A 20,487-nucleotide genomic window follows, 5' to 3' on the forward strand; every position below is an offset into this window, starting at 1 on the left:
TCATTTTGAGAGACCAATGTCAGTGTCACCTCGCAGTCAACTATAAGATAATAAGTGTTACTCAATCTAAAACAGAGCAGTAACCTACAGTGTTTAAAATGAAGCAAAAACAATAACCATCGAAACATTATTACTCACGAGACTGTCCAAGCGGGGTTGATGTGACAGCGGTATGAGACTGTGTATCTTTCACCGCTGTGGGTAACGTCGGCCCGGATACTCCGCTCTCCCTCCCCCCGGGGATTCCCCAAAACATCGGAGATTCGTCTCCGTATATTTCGATGATCATTTCCGTTGTCTTTTTCAATTTAGGAGATGGTCCTCCCCCCGTTGCTGGGTTTTTTCGCTTAAAAATTTCCTTTTTTGCCTCTTGAACCATATTTTTAAACCGTTTTTGAACATCTTTGACGGATCGGTTGACAGATGGGTTGACACTGTTAACTCTTTCCGTAATTGTCCAAGCTTTGTGTTTTTTGCTATTGCCGTTGTAATCGTTAAATTTGTTCATTAGAGTCGATTTAGCAGCATTGTATTCCTCTAATATACAAATATTTTCCGCAAAGGAAAACTGTGACGAGCGCGAACTATCGGCCATTTTGTTTAAGTTGTTTAGCGTCTTATTTTTCCCACAAATCACTGCGATTTAGACTCCCTGCTAACAACATTACGTAACTGTTACGTAACTGCGACGTAATCTGGTGACCAAAGTTTCGTCGTGGCGACGTAACTAGTTACGTCGTGGCAACCGGAAAAGTGAAAGGTGCGTATACGTCGCCACAACGTAACTTTGTGACGTTGCCAGTAAGTAACTGCGACGTCGTGGCAACGTCGCGGATCGGTGGTCGTGTGCTGGTAATCAGTTGGTCATTTTTTTATAATTATTCTATGGGCGGACATGCAGCACTTGAACCTAATTTATGTCCTCATATGCCCAAACTAATTTAAAGGCTGTTTCAGTAGCTGTGAATGATGAATACTCAAAATGAATTCAGTTAATTTATTAACAAGCAAATATGAACAGTAATACACCCAGATTATTAATAAAAACAGGATATACAGCGACATATGAATGAAAGCATTCAGCCCAAACAGAAGCACATAGATTGAGATATATTAATAATAAATACATTTCCATATATTTAAATATCTATACCCTTCTGTAAGCATCCGGGGTCAAAACATTATGCACAAACATGCAAGTCTTAGTAAGCACTCAGCACATTGCATTTAAATATTATCATTAACAATAAACACATTTATCAACTAATCACAAGCTCCCACAATAATACATCAGCTAATCACACCCTTAACCAAACCACTACAAATAATTCATTGAAAATAATATGCAATAGCTTATGAACAGATGTATTATACCAAATCAAGTTTAATGAATCTCACACCTATCATACAGCATTATGGCCAGTTCACACTGCCACAAAAATATATCTAAATATATATATAATATATCTTACTTTCTCTATTCTTGCAATATTCATGTGTTCGTGTCCCCGAGTAATATCTGCATTCCCCGAAGTCTGAAGAGAACACAATATGCTAGTAGACAGCAATCCTCGTGAGAGAGAGGTCTGGTGTGGAAGGTGGATCTGGAACTGACTTCTCTTGATTATCTGTCTTCACAAATTGCCCTGAAATACAGTTCAAACATTAACAATGATTGTTATAAATGTAATGTAAGGATCTTACATTCATAATGCTCATTTTGGAAATATAGTTAATATCAGTAATATGCAGCATGCACGATACAAGGAAGTGGTCAGTAACAACACTTTGAGGTATGATATCTATATCAGTAAGGCTACCTTTAAGAAAAAATAAAATGAATAAATTAAGTTGTGTTATGCATTCAAATAGTTAGACATGCTAAAATACAGAATTTGTTAACAATAATAATAAAAAATAATATGCTGGGGAAAAAATAAACATTTCATAGGGCCCTAAACATGTTTTTTTTTTTTTACTTTTAATAAATTGGTGTGAAAATGCATGTTCTACGAAAAAGGAGTAGAGAAAAATGAAATATTTATTTTATCATTGAGGATTTCTTTAAAAAAAAAAAAAAATCTCGTCTCGCTCTCATGAACTCAGTCTCGTGTCTCGTCTCGTCTTGTGGGATAAGTGTCTCGTCACACCCCTAGTAGCCAGAGCAAGAGATACATTAGATTTCTTTTGCATGTCTGACAGTGTAACATTAAGCTGAAGTATTTCTAATGAGTTAAACCTGTATCCTGTTTTCTGGGTAACATTGAGAATATCACTATATATTGTTGCAACACCTCCACCACGACCAGTCTGACAGGGCTCATGCTTATAACAGTAGTTTGATGGAGTTTAGACTAATGCTAAATCAAAAATGCCTATCAAAATTAACACTGGAACAAACACAATCTTTATTGATTGGACAGCACAAGTACTTCTATTTGAGCATGTAGAACAAAAGTCATCATAGCAGTTATTTGAGAATTGGCTTACTAGTCACATGGAGCGAAGTGTCCTGGAGATGTTGTCCAACAGGAGATCTAAAAAGCCTAGCTCCCAGAAAAGATTCCAATTATTAACAAAAAGCAGTTTCTGTTCTTTACACCATGACAATAACCATTCATTTAAAGCAAAAAGTCTGCTGAACCTTTCATGTCCTCATCTATATATGGGAAGTGGTCCTGACACGATGATCATCATGCAGGTGATGTGCTGCGCACCATCTCGATCAGGCTCCTGAAGTCCCTCTTCAGCGTCTCTGTCTGCCGCAGCATTGTGTCGTTAACGCCGGCGTGAAGCATGTCCACTCCGATGCTCCCCTCACCCTTCAGGATCATGGAAATCTGTGTAGAAATATGAAGAACATAAGCACCAGGAAAACAGTGAGTGTGGACTTTACCTTCAGCTAATATAGCACGAACGTGCCAGACGATGGAGTCTCCGATGATCACAACGTTGTGTTCTGTCTCACGAAGTGGAGCGAATCGGGTTCTGGTGGAGATCCTGAAGACCGGAGGCGGCGGATGGAGAGAGGTCGTCGCCCAGGGCCTGGTTCATGTCTTACACTGTGAAATAGGGTGAAGGACATCTGGGAAGATCGCATCCTGGATACACCGGGAACCACACAGAGTAGAGGTGGTAGGAGGGTTAGCTGTATACTTACCCTGGACTTATGAGCATCAACCCATGAATATTTCCAGCATAGCTCTCCACTTGCTCATCTGGGCCTGCTTCTCCACGATATCATGGATCTGTTTCTTCACGGCCTCCAGCTCCTTATTAGAAATAAACAAACTAGAGAATAGGGGAAATGCAGAAAAGAAAAACAGTAATATGGAAAACATACAAAAATATCTTAAGATACCGGAATTCACATGTTTAGATTTTAGAGATGCATGATGATATATTGTAAAAAATAAATATTAAGTTATTTAATAAGCTTTCTCGGATCACCTGTGTTTTCTATCTCTGTCAGCATCTCCCATTAGACACTTTTTTGGAACTTCCCCTCTGTTTTAGAGGGTTTTTAAGACACTCCTGAAATCACTGTAAAAAATGTTTTATTAATATTTGTTTACAATGATAAATCAGAACAAGCTTGAAACAGTGGTTTGAAATAGTTTCAGCCCATTTTAGACCGTAAGTGACGTCACTGATAGACTCTACAGTGCAGACTTTTAGGTTAAATTAATTAGCTTAACTTTACTTCATTTGTCTATTGACAAATTACCATCAAAAACATTTACAAAGCAATCAAAACCGATCCTTTACGCATAAGATGTAATTAAAAGCCCAGACTTTCATTAATAAGAGCTCAAATCTAATATGCTATAACGTTAATTATGTTTCTATGCTAGCGTAATACTTGATAGCAGACATTTCAAGAAAAATACCATAATCACAGAGGTATAAATATTAATAAAAAGTACTTAAAGTAGACTGTGGATAATATTAACGTGTTACTTAACAAATCTGTCGCAGTTGTTGACCTTTTCTTTGGTATAACTGACGAGAAACAGAGAAAATGTCAGACGAGACCTCTCCTCTCCTCTCTAGCAGCTGATGTGTACGCGGTTGCCATGGTAACTCAACGGCTAGAAGGCCAATAAAAACAATAAAATAATAAAAAAAGGTTTTAGCGACGTTAGACTTTTGTTTTTACTTTGTTTTATACATTTTATCAACCCATTTATTTATTATAAATTGTAAGACTCACCTCAGAAAGCTAAATTCTCCTGTCAGACACAGTTGAAGTGAAAAGTGCCTCAAACAAACGCGCTGTCCTTCTGATACAACAGTCTCTGCTGCAGATGAGATGATGAGCCAGTCTGTGTCATTATTTCACGTTATAACTCCATACGAGATAAAAAGTTTCACAACTCTTTTCTTGTGCGCGCGGTGCGTCAGTTGTGGAAGCGCGCGCCTGTATGTCACGTCATTAAAAGCTTAAAAGCATGTCCATATTCTGACTTGTTGAAAATAAACATATTTTATCTTTAAGGAACGTTTAATCTTGTGTCTGACGTTTAAATCACACTTTTTAAATAGCTCTATACTCAGAGAGCATATAAAGAACGTACAAAAAATATGGTAATGATATTACGTGCATACGACGTTGTAGTTACGTTGCCAGTAAGTCATGAAGTTACCAATATATTACCAATAGAGGACCTATCTGGGACGTTCTTGGTTATCTGGTCACGTTGGAAGGACGTACTGACGACGTTGTGAGTTGGTAATGTGATGGTAATAAAATTACGGGAATGCGACGTCGTAGTTACGTTGTCAATTGGTAAGTCATGGTATTACCAAAAATTACCAGTACGTTACGTAACTGTTACGTCGTGTGTTAGCAGGGCTGTCTTAATAAAGATAGGTGTGAGCTTATTTTATGCAATGGTCTTTCTTCAGTGACTTTAGTTAGTCAGACTATTTCTTAGACACAGTCTTAAGATAATGACTATGTTTATGCAACCGGCCCCTGAATCAGATAACTTGATGACTGACACCTCACCAAGTCTGTATGATAACATCGCAGGTCAGACTCAAGCTAATGAAGTAGTGCAGCTCTTTCAGGAAGGGTGACCAGACGTCCCGAAAAATTCGGGAGAGTCCCGAAATCTAAACTGTTGTCCCGACTCCCGAATCTGGCCCTAATTGTCCCGAAAATTATACTAAAGTAAAATCTTGAGTATTTATTGTCTGATAAACATTAAAAACTGTCTACGGAGGCTGAGTCGTCCTGCAGCCCCCGCCGGCTGCTCATTGGCTGCAGCATCTTTTTTCTAAGTTCTAAAAAAATACCGTAGGCGGCTAGGCACAAATTTAGATATTCATTTATCTAGTTAATCTATAGCCTATGCACAAAGACAATATGATCTTTTTGTCCCCTTTTTGTTTTAAGGCTTGATGAAGAGAGCGCAATTGCTGCAGCCGCGAGGAGGACAGTGATGCACGCGCACAGGAGTGATTGACAGTTCGCGGCACTGTGTACAAAAAATACTCCGCTACACAATTATTTCGTTATTTTCGTTTAAGCTTATTAACGTTAGCGTTACAGAAAGGTCTGATTTACGCACTGTTACAACAGTCATTGTTTTTTATTTTTATTTTACAATGACATTTGTTCATGATTTTAATGTTGCTGTTTCTTGTGGCAGACTAAAGAGTATGACAATAGTTGATCTTTGAATAAAAATGTGTTTAGTTAAGGTTTGAAAGTACCGTTAATAAAGTACCGGCACCTCTTTTGGGCCACTTAAAGTACTGGTTGTGGTTGTCGGTAGACTAATAAGGCTCTGTGCAGTAACTGCCGCTCCACCTGAACCAGTGTTGCCAAGTCTGCGGTTGATTTTCATGTCCGCGGTTTGAAGCAATACCAATAACGTGATATTTAGCCCCTAAAATGCTAATTTTACCAGGGAAACCCTTCCCAAAAATTTATATTTTAACCCAGGGAAGCAATTTTTATCGGGGAACCTCCCGGAAACGCGATTGGGCTAGTTTTTAAGCAGCAACTGGGCAGGATTTGTTGTGAAAACCTGGCAACCCTGATCTGAATGCACATGCTGGAGATATACTTCTAATTACAGGAGCGTCTTTACTGATGAAAGGTGCATGAAAATCTCATTCGATTTTTTGCACAGCCCTATGTATCATGACCATGGACTTGGGTAAAGTTGGTTTTATATTCGCACATTCGCCACTTTTCCCCCATTTTCGCGTTCAATAACTTTCAAATTATATGTGCAAAAAAGTTTTTCTTGGCATATTCTGATCAACGACATCATTGTGAACCAGACAGAATGGTTTCAAAATCGATCAAAATGGCCAAATATTGTTTTTATGGCATATTTAGAAGCGAATGTCCGCTGAATGTCCAACGTAGTGCTGGCTATTCGTTAGGCACCGTCTAAAAAGTTCGATGTTTTTTTTTCATTGTGTGCGAACAGACAAGTATTCTTGAGCCAACCACAAATGTGCCAGCAAATATCACTTACATGATGTCTTCTAATGCTATAGGTTTTCCCTGAGCAACAATATAAATTATACAGATGGTGTTTGGAGATATGTTTAAGAATTAAAAAATAATAAACGTACATAAAGTATAATTTATTGTATAATTTTACAATTCAGACAAGTGGAAAATCAAGTGTAATCTCCTGAACATAGTTAATGGCATAGTTAAACAACATTTTTATATATTTATTTACCTCAAAATGAACATGAACTGTGTTGATGTGTTGGTTTTAACAATGACATATGATTTCTTTTAATAGGTTTTAAAAGCATGGGTCAACTTCTCCGAAGCAAGTTGGAACATCTTGTCTGGATCATACAGAACATACTACAGCCGTGTCTTGCATTTTATTCACCCTTGTTGTTTTTTTCTGATTTTAAGTATAATAAAGACGTAACAGTGTAACAGAGTTCTCCAGGTGTTGATTGGAAAAAATGGCTGAACTCTTTGATGTTTTTCTGTTTTATGAAATCTTTGTTTAACATTAAACTCTCACAATTGAGAGTTGCATTGATTAATGTCTGCAATCCTGCAAAATTTTTACTTTGCCTGGTACTGAATCCATCAGATTATTGACAAGTATTCAGAAATCATGACAGCAAACACAATGTTGATTTTGGGTGAACATTTCAAAAACTATGGCAAAACTTTCTTCAAGATGGATTATAAAGAATTTGTGCTTCACATATTTAATTTGACCATCACTGTTTTTATGGGATTCCTCAATGACAAGTCACTCACTTCAACAGCTTTTGAAAGAAGGGAACATGCTAAAGTAGCAATATATTTATGTGACCCAAGTTAACATAAATCCAGTCTTGTATTGTAGATGTATGTAGTGTAGACATTGAAAAAGATCCATACCTATGCACTTGTCCATTGACACAAATTCCAGTTCAATAACTTAAAAAAAGGCTGACATTGATGCAAAACAGGCTGCTAAATATTTATGTGACCTTGTAGAACATATCAGAAGTCTTGAAATACAAGTATTGGCCATAAAACATGCATATGCAGCATCACTGTGTTTCTTTATAGACACACCATAACATCACTTCCAGTTCAATACGTCTGCCAAAAAGGCTCACACTGTTAACAATGAAGTTGCTATTAATCTGACCTTCTTCATCATATCAGAAGTCATAAAAGAACAAGGATTTTCTCTAAATTATACATTTACCGCATCTCTTTATTGCTTCATAGACACACCATGACTTCACTTGCAGTTCAATACCTTCTTAAAAGAGGCTCACACAGTTACAAACCAAGTTGCTAAATAATTATCTGACCTGGTAGAGCATCCCAGAAGTCTGGAAATACAAGTATTGCCCATAAAACCTACATTTGCAGCAACCTTGTGTTTCTTCATAGACACACTATTAATTCACTTCCAGGGTAATTGCTTTCCAAAGAAGGCTAACTCTGTTACCAATCAAGTTGCTAAATAATTATCTGACCTGGTAGAGCATTCCAGAAGTCTGGAAATACAACTATTGCCCATAAAACCTACATTTGCAGTATCCATGTGATTCTTCATAGACACACCATTACTTCACTTGCAATTCAATACCTTCTTAAAAGAGGCTCACACAGTTACAAAACAAGCTGCTAAATAATTATCTGACCTGGTAGAGCATCCCAGAACTCTGGAAATACAAGTATTGCCCATGAAACCTACATTTGCAGTATCCATGTGATTCTTCATAGACACACCATTACTTCACTTGCAATTCAATACCTTCTTAAAAGAGGCTCACACAGTTACAAAATAAGCTGCTAAAGAATTATCTGACCTGGTAGAGCATCCCAGAAGTCTTGAAATACAAGTATTGCCCATGAAACCTACATTTGCAGCAACCTTGTGTTTCTTCATAGACACACTACTATTTCACTTCCAGGGTAATAGCTTTCCAAAGAAGGCTAACTCTGTTACCAATCAAGTTGCTAAATAATTATCTGACCTGGTAGAGCATCCCAGAAGTCTGGAAATACAAGTATTGCCCATGAAACCTACATTTGCAGTATCCATGTGATTCTTCATAGACACACCATTACTTCACTTGCAATTCAATACCTTCTTAAAAGAGGCTCACACAGTTACAAAACAAGCTGCTAAATAATTATCTGACCTGGTAGAGCATCCCAGAACTCTGGAAATACAAGTATTGCCCATAAAACCTACATTTGCAGTATCCATGTGATTCTTCATAGACACACCATTACTTCACTTGCAATTCAATACCTTCTTAAAAGAAGCTCACACAGTTACAAAACAAGCTGCTAAAGAATTATCTGACCTGGTAGAGCATCCCAGAAGTCTTGAAATACAAGTATTGCCCATGAAACCTACATTTGCAGCAACCTTGTGTTTCTTCATAGACACACTACTATTTCACTTCCAGGGTAATAGCTTTCCAAAGAAGGCTAACTCTGTTACCAATCAAGTTGCTAAATAATTATCTGACCTGGTAGAGCATCCCAGAAGTCTGGAAATACAAGTATTGCCCATGAAACCTACATTTGCAGTATCCATGTGATTCTTCATAGACACACCATTACTTCACTTCCAGTTCAATACCTTTCCAAAGAAGGCTATCACTGTTACCAATCAAGTTGCTAAATATTTATCTGACCTTCTTCATCATATCAAAAGTCTTAAAACAACAAGTATTTGCTCTTAATGATACATTTACAGCATCTTTGTATTTCTGTATAGAGACACTGACCCTCACTTCCAGTTCAATAACTTTTTAAAAGAGGCCCACACTGTTACAAAACAAGCTGCTAAATAAGTATGTGACCTTGTAGAACATATCAGAAGTCTTGAAATACAAGTATTGGCCATAAAACCTACATTTGCAGCATCCCTGTTTTTCTTCATAGACACACCATAACTTCACTTCCAGTTCAATACCTTTCCAAAGAAGGCTATCACTGTTACCAATCAAGTTGATAAATAATTATGTGACCTTGTAGAACATATCAGAAGTCTTGAAATACAAGTATTGGCCATAAAACCTACATTTGCAGCATACCTGTGATTCTTCATAGACACAGCATTACTTCACTTCCAGTGCAATAACTTTTTAAAAGAGGCTCACACTGTTACAAAACAAGCTGCTACATAATTTTATGACCCTCTTCAACATATCAGAAGTCAGGAAATACAAGTATTGGCCATAAAATATACATTTGCAGCATCACTATGATTCTTCATAGACACAGCATTACTTCACTTCCAGTGCAATACATTTTTAACAGAGGCTCACACTGTTACAAAACAAGCTGCTACATAATTATGTGACCTTGTAAAACATATCAGAAGTCTTGAAATACAAGTATTGGCCATAAAACCTACATTTGCAGCAACCCTGTGCTTCTTCATAGACACACCATAACATCACTTCCAGTTCAATACCTTTCCAAAGAAGGCTATCACTGTTACCAATCAAGTTGCTAAATATTTATCTGACCTTCTTCATCATATCAAAAGTTTTAAAAGAACAAGTATTTGCTCTTAATGATACATTTACAGCATCTCTGTATTTCTTTATAGAGACACTTACCCTCACTTCCAGTTCAATAACTTTTTAAGAGGCTCACACTGTTACAAAACAAGCTTAAAAGTCTTAAAAGTACAAGTATTTGCTCTAAAAGATACATTACAACATCCATGTAATATATACCATGTATATATATATATATATATATATATATATATATATATATATATATATATATATATATTTGCAGATGACACATATATATATATATAAACCATACAGAATATTGTACTAAGCATTAAACCTGAAACAAACTAGACATTTTTTAAATTTAAAGGAAAACTAGGCTATGTTTTATTGTATGCCACTGTCCATGGTCCTGATGCTACCTCTACCTTAACATTTCCATAATTTTGCAGTATTTGCCCAAGTTAACCCCAAATCACTTTGTTATTAAGCACACTCCAAAGGGCACACTATACCATGGGGATTGGCTTATGTATTACATTTAGTTGACTTTGAAAAGCAGCTATGCATATATGTATATATATATATGGGTGGAGGGGAGAGAGACACCAATTAACTTCTCAGCTGCTCTCACTTGCGTTGCAGAGTCTTTCAGCAGGATGCGTTGCAGGCGCCATACCACACAGTGATGCAGCTCGACAGGATGGTCTCGATGGTGCCTCTGTAGAAGGTGTACATGATCGGGGGTGGGGCTCTGGCTCATCTCAGTTTGCAGAGGAAGTAGAGACGCTGCTGTGATTTCTTGGCCAGTGCTTCTGTGTTTTCAGTCCAGGAGAGGTCCTCTGTGATGTGCACACCCGGGAACTTGGTGCTGCTCACTCTCTCCACAGTTGCACCATTGATGGTCAGAGGAACATGCTGAGTGTGTGCTCTCCTGAAGTCAACAACAATCTCCTTTGTCTTCTCCACATTCAGAGAGAGATTGTTGTCTAATGGGACCCACCACAGTCGTGTCATCTGCAAATTTAATAAAGAGGTTGTAGTTGTGTGATGGTATGCAGTCGTGGGTCAGCGGCTTGAAGAGGAGGGGGCTCAGCACACATCCTTGGGGGGCCCCAGTATTTAGTGTGATGGTGCTGGATGTGTTACTGCCGAACCGTACTGCCTGAGGCCTTCCAGTCAGAAAGTCCAACAGACAGTTGCACCGCAAAGTGTTAAGCCTAAGCTGGACCAGTTTTTACTGTAAATGAGCTGTTGAGGGATGATTGTGATGAAAGCTGAACTGAAGTTTATGAACAGCATTCTGACGTATGAGTCCTTTTTGTCTATATGTGTGAGTGCTGAGTGGACTCAGTGACGATGGCATTATCGGTAGACAGGTTGAACCGATATGCAAACTGGAAAGGGTCCAGGGAGGGGGGAGGGCAGACTTGATGTGGTGCATGACTAGCCTTTCAAAGCACTTCATGAGGATGGGAGTAAGTGCAACAGGATGGTAGTCATTGAAGCAGGATGGAGATGGCTTCTTCATGACTGGAATTAAGGATGGTAATTTTGAAGCTTGTGGGAACAACAGCCTGACTAAGTGAGATGTTGAAAATGTCTGTGAAGACATCAGTGAGTTCTGCTGCACAGTCTCTCAGTACATGCCCAGGAATGTTGCCTGGACCCGGAGCTTTGCGTGCGTTGATCCTGCTGAAGGATCTCCTCACGTTGTCTGGGGTCTGCGTTATCACCTGGTCACCGGGAGGAGGTGGAGTCTTCTGTGCAGTGGTGCTGTTTTGTTGCTCAAAGTGAGGGAAGAAGGTGTTCAGCTCATTCAGCAGAGAGGTGTTGTTGTCACAGGTCTGTGGTGGGGGCTTGTAGACCATAATGGTCTGTATCCCCTGCCACAGGCTCTGAGCGTCTCTGCTGTCACTGAATTGATGGGCTAACTTCCTGGAGTACTGTCTCTTAGCCTCTCTGATGCCGCAGGACAGGTTGGCCCTGGCTGTTCTCAAGCCCACCCCATCTCCTGCTCTGAAGGCAGTGTTCCATGTCTTCAGGAGTCTGTAGACTTCACCTGCCATCCACGGTTTCTGGTTGGCCCAGACAGTGATGTTTTTTTTTTTAATTCAGTGATGTCATCATCTCAGTTCAGTTTAAATAGTATCTGTGCAATCATTTGCAATCAAGTCAACGATATTGTTTTAAATGAAGTGTCCCCAACTAAACAAGCCAGAGGCGACAGTGGCAAGGAACCAAACCTCCATCGGTGACAGAATGGAGAAAAGACCTTGGGAGAGACCAGGCTCAGTCGGGGGGCCAGTTCTCATCTGACCAGACAAAACCAGCAGTTCAATCTCAGGTTGCAGCAAAGCCAGATTGGAAGAAGAATCATCTGTTTCCTGTGGTCTTGTCCTGGTGGTCCTCTGAGACAGGGTCTTTACAGTGGATCTGTATCAGTTGGGGCTGTAGTTGTCCTGGTCTCCGCTGTCTTTCAGGGCTGTAGAGGTCCTTTCTAGGTGCTGATCCACCATCTGGTCTGGATACGTTTTGGATCCGGGTGGCTGCAGTGACCCTCTGACTTGGATACAGACTGGATCTTGTGGCTACGGTGACCTCGGAATAAGAGATAAACTGACTAAGATTAGCGTAGATGCCATTCTTCTACCGCTGTAGCAAATACGTCGGGTGTTATGGGAAGTGTTCCCGGTTCCGGTTTACCTGAATCATAAGTAATAATTATAATTGATAAGAATGAAATATTAAAATAAAAGGAACAGGAAAACAGGCTTGGGGTTACATCATCTGAATACACCACAAAATTTTTGTCTGATTGGTACATGTAAAATGTATATATCTTATTTATATCTTATGTCCTACTAAGTCAACAATTCCACCCCCCCCCACCCGTAAAGGTCAGCGCAGGGTTGATATGACATGACAATGAGGTGATACAGATAAGCTCAGTTAAAAATACAGATGCAACTGTGGTTTCTTATCCTACATCCTGTTGAAACATTACTTAATGATAAGAAAATGTACCTTTTATGTGTCAACTGAAGAATATAAATAATATAAATGAGTAATCCTTGAGTACACCAAAAGACTAATATCAAACATAAACCAAACACTACAAAAGTAATTCCATAACATATCGAATACGCAAGACACCTTTATTGCTGTTTAAACACACTTTCAGCATAAGCTCCTATAAGAGCTTACCAAAAAAACGCTTGTTTTCAATTTACATATGAAGTCAACAGGCAGAAATGGCATAGTGAATACCCTGGTGCTTTGCTTCTCTGTTTGGCCTTTTTCTTATTTTCCACATACAGAGCAAAACACCTGTTTTGACACTGCAATTATTAGAAGATAGATAGGATTATAATCTGTGTGTCTAACATGGAAATAAACTGTTTGTTCAAAGTGCTTTATACCTGATGCCAGCAAAATGTCTATGGCCAACCTTTTCCAGTAGTGGCACATAATCTCCATGCAAGACAGCACACACATTCAGTACATATACAGGCCACTCTATTGGGTACAACTGTTCAATTGCATGGTAACACAAATTGCTAATCAGCCAATCACATGGCAGCAACTCAATAGATTTAGGAATCTAGATGAGGTGAAGACGACTTGCTGAAGTTCAAACCGAGCATCAGAATGAGGAAGAAAGGGGATTTAAGTGATTTTGAACGTGGAATGGTTGTTGGTGATAGATGGGCTGGTCTGAGTATTTAAAAAAAAAAAGTGGATCTACTAGGGTTTTCACGTGAAACCTTCTCTAGAGTTTACAGAGATTGTCCATTGAGCGGCAGCTGTGTGGACGAAAATACACTGTGGTGGTGTAATGGTGAGAGAGATATTTTCTTCGCACACTTTGGGCCCCTTAGTACCAACTGGAAATTGTTTAAATGCCATACCTGATTACTGTTGCTGACCATGTCCATCCCTTTTTGATAACAGTGTACCCATCTTCTGATAATGCACAATGTCACAAAGCTCAAATTATCTCATACTGGTTTATTGAACATGAAAATAAGTTCACTTAACTGTAATGGCCTCCACAGTCACCAGATCACCACATCATTATGTAGCAGCTTGTTTTATAACAGTGTGAGCCTCTTTTAAAAAGGTATTGTACTGGAAGTGAAGTTATGGTGTGTCTATGAAGCAACAAAGGGATGCTGCAAATGTATGTTTTACTGCCAATACTTGTATTTCCTGACTTCTGATATGTTTCTCAGGATCACATAATTATGTAGCAGCTTGTTCTGTAACCGTGTGAGCCTCTTTTAAAATGATATTGTACTAGAAGTGAAGGTATGGTGTGTCTATGAAGCAGGGATGCTGCAAATGTATGTTTTATGGCCAATACTTGTATTTCAAGACTTCTGATATGTTGAAGAGGGTCACGTAATGAGTTAGCAGCTTGTGTTGTACCCGTGTGAGCCTTCTTTGGAAAGGTATTGAACTGGAAGTGAAGTTATGGTGTGTCTTTGAAGAAACACAGGGATTCTGCAAATGTAGGTTTTATGGCCAATACTTGTATTTCAAGACTTCTGATATGTTCAACAAGGTCACATAATTATTTAGCAGCTTGTTTTGTAATGGTTTGACTCTCTTTTAACAAGGTATTGAACTGGAAGTGAATTTATGGTGTCTCTATGAAGAAACACAGGGATGCTGCAAATGTATGTTTAATGGCCAATACTTGTGTATTTCTGACTTCTGATATGTTGAAGATTGTGACATAATTATTTAGCAGCTTGTGGTGTAACCGTGTGAGCCTCTTTGGAAAGATATTGAACTGGAATTGAAGTTATGGTGTGTCTATGAAGAAACAAAGGGATTCTGCAAACATATGTTTTATGGCCAATACTTGTATTTCCTGACTTCTGATATGTTGAAGATTGTCACATAATTATTTAGCAGCTTGTTTTGTAACCATGTGAGCCTCTTTGAAAAAGATATTGTACTGGAAGTGAAGTTATGGTGTGTCTATGAAGCAACACAGGGATGCTACAAATGTATGTTTTATGGCCAATACTTGTATTTCCTGACTTCTGATATGTTGAAGATTGTCACATAATGATTTAACAGCTTGTGGTGTAACCGTGTGAAACTCTTTGGAAAGGTATTGAACTGGAATTGAAGTTATTGTGTGTCTATGAAGAAACAGGTATGCTGCAAATGTATGTTTTATGACCAATACTTGTATTTCAAGAATTTGTAACCGTCTAAGCCTCTTGTAGAAAGTTATTGAACTGGAAGGTGTCTCTCTAAAGGCACAACATGCAGGTGCATCTCAATAATTAGAATGTCGTGGAAATGCCATTTATTTCAGTAATTCAACTCAAATTGTGAAACTTGTGTATTAATTACATTTATAAATAAAATAAAAGTAGTTTAAGTCTTTGGATCTTTTAATTGTGATTATTTGGGCTCACATTTTACAAATACACACCAATTCACTAGCTTTACAAATTAGAATTCTTAATAGGACCAATAATAATAATAATAAATTAGTACAACAAGTATGTTCATTTACTGTACATGTACTCAATATTTGGGAGCGGTTCCTTTTGCTTTAATTTCTGCCTCAGTTCGGTGTGGCATGGAGATGAATAGTTTGTGGCACTGCTGAGGTGATATGGAAGCCCAGGTTTCTTTGGCAGTGGCCTTCACCTCATCTGCATTGTTTGGTCTTGTTTCATCTCAACAAATTAGAATATGGTGACATGCTAATCAGTTAATCAACTCAAAACACCTGGAAAGGTTTCCTGAGCCTTCAAAATGGTCTCTCAGTTTGGTTCACTAGGATACACAATCATTTTTGGCCCCTGCCTGCACTGCCAAAAGCACCAAAAGTTGGTTAAATGACAATGGTGTTGGTGTGCTTGACTGGCCAGCAAACTCACCAGACCTGAACCATATAATATGGAAGCATATGGGTAGCATTATTCAATTTGGGATGTAATATGCAAAATGACAATGCAATATGTAAAATGGCAATGCATTTCTGTATTTATATTTACATTTTCTAATACATTTGTGCAACGTTTGGTGCAAAATGAAAATGAAAATTAAATTACATAATTTTCATTTGCCATTTACTACACCAGTTTTAAAATGTAAAATTAATATTAATTTTAACGCTTTATAAGTTGCAAAATTAAAATGGAAATGTATTACAGAAATGATTAGATATGTCTAACATGTTAAAGCAAAAATTGTGGCAAAATGATCATTTAAATGCTATTTTTCTTAATTGCATTAACACTCACAGTCAAGACACTTACGACTGCATTTTCATTCGGTGTCCCGCAATGAATGTAGCAAAACTCAATGTGCACATTGAAAATGCATTCCGAGCCGATCACGTTTCCCCGCCCTCGCGCCACGTCAATCATTGTGTGAACAAGGCGGGGCTTACAGAAGGTCAGAGACTCAAATCTCAAGAAGAGGATTCAATCAAGTGAGACAACATGGACAAGACAGTTGGTCCGTGTATGTTTTGATCATTTCGGTTTATGGCTTCAATATTTCATTCGGACTTGTGGGCGGAGCTGAAACGCTGCTTTCATCTGTTTGGTCGAATCGGATCGGTTTTCATCTGACAGCCCTCAGCTGAAATGTCTGAAACTACACTCACTGTTAATTAGCATAATATTTGAATCAGATGTAGCTGGGCACATAATTCGTGCTGCTGAGACCTGCAAATTATTTCTAGGTTGTAGTATTGTATGAATATTGTCCCACTGATAAATACAGTGCAAATAGTTCTGTCCCTTTGGATAACAGTAAAGTGGAATTTAAAATCAATAATAGACTGAACAGTTCCATGTCTGTAACATTTACCACTCTCATCTTTTAAGTCATAAGGCACTAGGTATGTGTGTGTGTGTGTGTGTGTGTGTGACATTAATAAATAATTGTAAAAATGAATATAGTTACATTTCTAAATAAAAATAGTAAAATTAGCTCTATGCTGCTCAGTGCTCCTGTAGCCTACCCCAGAGCGCCCTCTCGCGGCTGTAGACGGTAATGTTTTCTCTTGGTCCTGAATAAATGTGACATATAGTCCAGTGCGACTTATATATGTTTTTTTCCTCGTCATGACGTATTTTTGGACTGATGCAACTTATACCGATACAGTTAACATTATTATTATTATTTATTATGAGAGTAATTGACACAGACTAGAACTTTAATGTTTCACCCAATTCAGCTCATATCTTTAGACTCGTCCGACTCGTGTTGCTTGTATAACTGGCCAGACTTACCTTCCCAAAAAAATCCTATTTAATTTTATTTCATAAATTTAACTATATTTATTTCCACTTTACTGTTATCCAAAGGGACAGAACTATTTGCACTGTTTTTATCAGTGGGACAATATTCATACAATACTACAACCTAGAAATAATTTGCAGGTCTCAGCAGCACGAATTATGTGCCCAGCTACATCTGATTCAAATATTATGCTAATTAACAGTGAGTGTAGTTTCAGACATTTCAGCTGAAGGCTGTCAGATGAAAACCGATCCGATTCGACCAATCAGATGAAAGCAGCGTTTCAGCTCCGCCCACAAGTCCGAATGAAATATTGAAGCCATAAACCGAAATGATCAAAACATACACGGACCAACTGTCTTGTCCATGTTGTCTCACTTGATTGAATCCTCTTCTTGAGATTTGAGTCTCTGACCTTCTGTAAGCCCCGCCTTGTTCACACAATGATTGACGTGGCGCGAGGGCGGGGACACGTGATCGGCTCGGAATGCATTTTCAATGTGCACATTGAGTTTTGCTACATTCATTGCGGGACACCGAATGAAAATGCAATCGTAAGTGTCTTGACTGTGAGTGTTAATGCAATTAAGAAAAATAGCATTTAAATGATCATTTTGCCACAGTTTTTGCTTTAACATGTTAGACATATCTAATCATTTCTGTAATACATTTCCATTTTAATTTTGCAACTTATAAAGCGTTAAAATTAATATTCATTTTACATTTTAAAACTGGTGTAGTAAATGGCAAATTAAAATTATGTAATTTAATTTTCATTTTCATTTTGCACCAAACGTTGCACAAATGTATTGGAAAATGTAAATGTAAATACAGAAATGCATTGCCATTTTACATATTGCATTGTCATTTTGCATATTACATCCCAAATTGAATAATGCTACCCATATGCTTCCATAATATGGAGAATCTATGGGCTATTGTCAAGGGGAAGATGAGAAACAAGAGACCAAAAATTGCAAATGAGCTGAAGGCCACTGTCAAAGAAACCTGGGCTTCTATACCACCCCAGCAGTGCCAAAAACTGATCACCTCCATGCCCCGCCAATTGAGGCAGTAATTAAAGCAAAAGGAGCCCCTACCAAGTATTTAAGTACATGTACAGTAAATGAACATACTTTCCAGAAGGCAAACAATTCACTAAAAATGTGTACTTATAAAGTATTCTAATTTGTCAAGATAGTGAATTGGTGGGTTTTTGTTAAATGTGAGCCAAAGTCATCACAATTAAAAGAACCAAAGACTACTTCAGTCTGTCTGCATTGAATTTATTTAATACACGAGTTTCACAATTTGAGTTGAATTACTGAAACAAATGAACTTTTCCACGAAATTCTAATGTATTGTGATGGACCTGTATAATACAGAGATGCTGTAAATGTATCTTTTAGAGAAAAAACTTTTAATTTCAAGACTTCTGATATGTTATAGAGGGTCAGAAAATTTTTTAGCTACTTGTTTTGTAACAATGTGAGCCTCTTTAAAAAAGTTATTGAACTGAAGGGGGTGTCTCTATGAAGAAAAACATACAGTATAATACAGGGACACTGCAAATGTATCTTTTAGAGCAAATAATTGTACTTTCAGTACTCCTGATATGACGAAGAGGGTCAGATAATTATTTAGCAGCTTGTTTTGTTTTGAGACTCCTTTAAAAAGTTATTGAACTGAAGGTGTGTAAATAGAGAAACTGAATACAGTGATGGTACTGTACTTTTTGAAAATCTATATTAAATACTTGTACATTAAAGACTTAATGTATGTAATTGAGAGTCAAATAAATATTTTGCAACTTAGCACTAGGTTCCTTCTTTCAAAAGCCGTTGAAGTGGATTGTGGAAAAGTCATTGTGGAAACCCATAAAAACAGTAATGGTACAAATGTAATATATATGTGAAGCACAAATTCTTATAAACCATCTTGAGGAAAGTTTTGCCATAGTTTTAGAAATGTTCATCCAAAATCAACATCGCGTTTGCTGTCATGATTTCTGAGTACTTGTCAATAATCTGATGGATTCAGTACCATGCAAAGTGACATTTCTGCAGGAATGTAAACATCAATCAATGCACATGAATTGTGAATTTAATGTTAAACAAAGATGTCATAAAACAGAAAAACAGAAAAGAATTCAGCCTTTTTGCATTTTCATTCAACACCTGGAGAACACTGTTACACTGTTAAGTCTTTATCATACTTAAAATCAGAAAAACAGAGGTGAATAAAACAGCAAGACATGGGCTTTAGTATGTTCTGTAGTGTCCAGACTAGATGTTCCAACTTGCTTCAGAGAAGTTGACCCATGCTTTCAAAACCTATTGAAATAAATCATATCATTGTTAAAACCAACAAATCAACACAGTTCTTATTCATTTGCAGGCAAATAAATAAAAACAGTTGTGTTTTTATTTATTTTTAATAGAAACACGTCATTTGTAGATAGTCCCTCAGATAGGCGATGACGTCACGACACTCCATAGAGGTAAGCGTGTTTATCAGCTTCTTTAAAACGTCGAGTTCGACATAAAAATTAGTGATGGGATTTATGGCTCTTTGAGGGGATCCGGATCTTCGCGATCCGTTCCTTTCAAAGAGCCGTTCAAAAGAATGGCTCTTTTGGCTCTTTTTAAATATTTAGTCAGTTTTAAGAAGCCAGCTTGGGGGCATCTCAGTTTATCCTGTAAATAATCACTGGGAGGTATTATGAGGTGAGATTTGTAGTCAAATAATTAAAGTGCAGATATCACACACCAATATCTGAGTTTGAATTATTCTGAAATATTGATTATTACCTCATTTCACATGTGTGGACTATATTCCATAGGGTTGCACAAATCCCTCTGCTTAGACAGTGACATCATTATTTTGATTTACCTTTAGTACAAAGTGTGTGTGTGTGTGTGTGTGTGTGTGTGTGTTTGTGTGTGTGTGTGTGTGTGTAAAACTATGCTGACTTATGTTATTCATACAATACCTACTCACAAATAAACATAAAAAACAAAGCCGGCTGCAATGAATCTCTGTGCAAAACAGCTTTTACTACAAACACTTCCACACAAGAACATTGTTATCACACAAGAACATTTTGATAGAAAACTATTTTTTTTTAAAGTAGATAAAATGGAAAAAAATAAAATGGAAATGTCTACATACTACATACTATTACTACTGTAAACTTTGCAAATAGGACATCAGCCC

General features: G+C 37.6%; 1 protein-coding gene and 2 long non-coding RNA genes across 3 annotated transcripts in view; 1 reads left to right on the top strand and 2 right to left on the bottom strand.

Annotated features, from left to right (window-relative positions):
- The window catches only part of LOC128029255 (alpha-2-macroglobulin), a 99,231-nt gene that overhangs the window by 29,558 nt on the left and 49,186 nt on the right, over positions 1-20,487 (top strand). The window lies entirely within an intron of this gene.
- On the bottom strand, positions 984-2,885 carry LOC128029261 (uncharacterized). The gene is made up of 2 exons (XR_008187325.1): positions 2,491-2,885; positions 984-1,646 (listed from the first exon to the last, which is right to left on the bottom strand). It is a non-coding gene; the product is annotated as an uncharacterized LOC128029261 (long non-coding RNA).
- Positions 2,903-4,382, bottom strand: LOC128029259 (uncharacterized). The gene is made up of 4 exons (XR_008187323.1): positions 4,214-4,382; positions 3,966-4,091; positions 3,161-3,543; positions 2,903-3,062 (listed from the first exon to the last, which is right to left on the bottom strand). It is a non-coding gene; the product is annotated as an uncharacterized LOC128029259 (long non-coding RNA).

This window comes from Carassius gibelio, chromosome A15, assembly GCF_023724105.1.
Source record: "Carassius gibelio isolate Cgi1373 ecotype wild population from Czech Republic chromosome A15, carGib1.2-hapl.c, whole genome shotgun sequence".
Taxonomy (NCBI): Eukaryota; Metazoa; Chordata; class Actinopteri; order Cypriniformes; family Cyprinidae; genus Carassius; species Carassius gibelio.